General features: G+C 40.9%; 1 protein-coding gene and 1 pseudogene across 1 annotated transcript in view; one reads left to right on the top strand and one right to left on the bottom strand.

Moving 5' to 3' along the window:
• LOC103730409 (TRPM8 channel-associated factor 1) overlaps positions 1 to 2,932 on the top strand; it is a 48,917-nt gene that overhangs the window by 631 nt on the left and 45,354 nt on the right. The window lies entirely within an intron of this gene.
• Positions 1 to 2,932, bottom strand: part of LOC103730431 — a 41,057-nt pseudogene that overhangs the window by 25,579 nt on the left and 12,546 nt on the right.

The following is a 2,932-nucleotide window of genomic DNA, read 5'->3' as shown; positions in this document are numbered from 1 at the left end:
GGTGGGAGGGGGTGCGGGGCGGGTGATGCTGTAAGTGGGTGCGGAGTTTCAGGAGAGCAAGGATCTGGAATGTGTTTGGCCTGTGGCAGCAAGCTCTGGACTATGTAGTTCCCAGATAAACAGCCCCCAGCTGGCCTCTGCATTGGCCAGACCTGCAATGCAGGGAGGCCCAAAGGACTGTACGGGAGAACAATGATCTTTGCCAAAGAGTTAATCGTGGAACCTTGGAAGAAGCGGAGCTCTCTAAACAGAATGTCTGCACTCTGGCCATTTTCCAAACGATTCGTCACATTTCAAAGCTCTGCTTTTTCTTTTGCTTTGCAAAAGATTTATATGAATAAAAAGAACATATAACATCTACAAGTGGTCTAAAGAATAATGAAATGAAAGTCCGGCCATCGTGTAAGTCAAGAAATGAGGCACACAGGACATTAGAGGCCATATGGAGGGGGGAAGGGGTTCACTGCTGACCCTCCCTCCCCTAGACATGATGTCTTTCATGGTTTCTGTTATCCGCCCCCAGCTGTGATTCATAGCTTTTTACATTTGTGTGTAAAGCACACATCTGTTGATTTCCCCTTTTTTAAACTTTCATATCATGAATACTGTCCTGTACATAGTCTTGCTTCTGAGATGCACTGCTTTTGTTTTTGTTGTCTGTGGTTTAATATACTCTGCTAATTCTACTGTTGATGGACATTTGGTTTCTAGCCTGGAATATGTATTTATTGCCTCTGTGACAAATTACACCAACACTTAGCAATATAAAGTAAAAAAAGAAAAAAAAGAAAAGAGACAACGAAACCCATCTCTGAGATTTCCTTGACATCTCCCAGTTTCTGTGGATCTGGAACCCATCAGGGGCTTAGCTGGGAGTCTCTGTAGTCAAAGGATCAAGGTGTTGGCTCAGGCCAAGTCACAGCCATCTCACAGCTCTTCCAGCTGACTCTAGGTCTGTGGCAGGCTTGGGGGCCTCCCTGACTTTGGCTGGTCACCTGCTTTTTTGCCATGTAGGTCTCTGAGAGACTTATTAGAACATAACAGCTTGTCCTTCCAGAGGGAGGGCTTCCAGAGAGAAAGAAGCAGGAACCAAATTCTTTTTGCTTCCTAATCTCAAATCTGGTCCTTAAAAGTGATTGCTCCCCAGACTTCAACAGGATGGATTTCACAAGGGCATGACAAGCAGGTGTCTTAAAGGCTGCCTACTGTGAGGAAACCCAGTAACAAAATAAGGTCTTCTACCCATTTATAGCAACTTGTGCAACTTTCCCTAGAGTACAATCTGAGTAGACTCAGGTAGAACCATTGTTTGGCTCTGCCTAATTAATTCATTAGAGTTCTTTCTTTATACTAATCAATACTTTATTCATTGTATGTGCTGCAAATATCTGCTTCCAGTTTTCTTCAGAAGCTTTCTTTGTCAGTAAGAAGTTTAATTCCAAGTTACTGATACTTACTTTATACTATGTCTTGTTTAAGAATCATGTCATTAAGTGGCTAGGGAGAAGGCTCAGTGGATAAAGCCCTTGCTGTGCAAGTATGAAGACCAGAGTTTGGACACCCAGCACCCACATAATAGTTGGGCTGGTATGGCAGCCTGCCCGTAATCCCTGTGCTAGAAAGGACAAGGGATCTCCGGGTTAACTAGCTAGCTAGGTTATCCAATCCTCAAACTCTAGGAGAACCCCTGCCCTGTGAAAAAAGTGGAAAGAGATCAAAATAGAGACTTCGTATCAACCTAAATCCTTCACAAGCATACACCCATATGCATGTATGTTTACACATGTTTATGCCCATACACATGTAAGCATGCATACATGTTCATGCACATCACAACACATATTCACACATCACAAAAAAAGAATTGTGTCCTCAAGGTTATGAATTAACCTACCGTATTGTAGATTAATGGCTGCCAATGGTTTTACATTTGGTAGTCAGGCTTAATCTGCCTGAGATTGATTACTGTGTTGTTCATTTCATGTGAATGACCAGCTGTCTCAACACCAGTGATCTACACGAATCAAGTTTTCCATCGGTGTATGAACGTATTTTAAGTTCGCTACTCTCATTTTCTAACTCCACAGTGGATAGCAATGGTTTTATAATAATAAATCTTCAAGTCTTCTAGGAGAAGTTTGCTCACCTGTTTATTCCTCTTCAAGACTGCTTCTTGAATCTTTGACTCTCCATATAAGTATTTAAATAACCTACCGTGCTCTCCCAAACAAGCAAGTCAGGAAATATGTTGTATTTTAATATTACAGTTAACTGCATGTCATAGTCTTCTTTGGTGCTACTGTGATTTAATGCATGAGACTGGGCCTTTTATAATGAAGAGAAATATCAGTTCACAGTTCTGGAAGATAAGTCCAAGATCCCAAGGCCAGCATCTGTCTGGTGAGGGCCATAGTGCCTCAGCATCCCAAAGAGAGAATACAAGGTGCCTGAACTCCCTTTTTCAAGAGGCACACAGTCACGCTAATGGCCTTAATTCACTCACTGCATCATAAAGGCCTAATCGCTCATTAGGCCTCAGCATTACTGCACTGGAGATTAAATTTCCAGCACGTGAGTTTGGATAAACACACCCTGATATAGTACTCCGTAGGTCACCTGAGAAATGAGCCCTTTGAAACGCTGACCCTTTCTCCCCGTGAACTTAGTATATGATGATGTTCATTTAGGTTATCATTGATACTTTGACTTATTTTCATTATTTTTACTTTTCTCATTTTATTTAAGTGCATTATATGTTTACTGCTATTATAAAGTCTTTCTTTTGTAAAAGTTATCTTTTACAGCTTCATATTGGTGGCATATAAAAACCTCATTGTCTTTTATATCTTGTCAATCAAAATTGATAGTTGATCATTTAACTTACCTGTAGCTTCTTTAAAATTTGCCACATCAGCAATTATATTATCCAAAA

The sequence above is a fragment of the Nannospalax galili genome, unplaced genomic scaffold, assembly GCF_000622305.1.
Source record: "Nannospalax galili isolate Female #2095 unplaced genomic scaffold, S.galili_v1.0 scaffold233, whole genome shotgun sequence".
Lineage (NCBI taxonomy): Eukaryota > Metazoa > Chordata > Mammalia > Rodentia > Spalacidae > Nannospalax > Nannospalax galili.
Note: the sequence above shows the minus strand (reverse complement) of the source record. Positions and strands in the feature narration are given on the sequence as shown.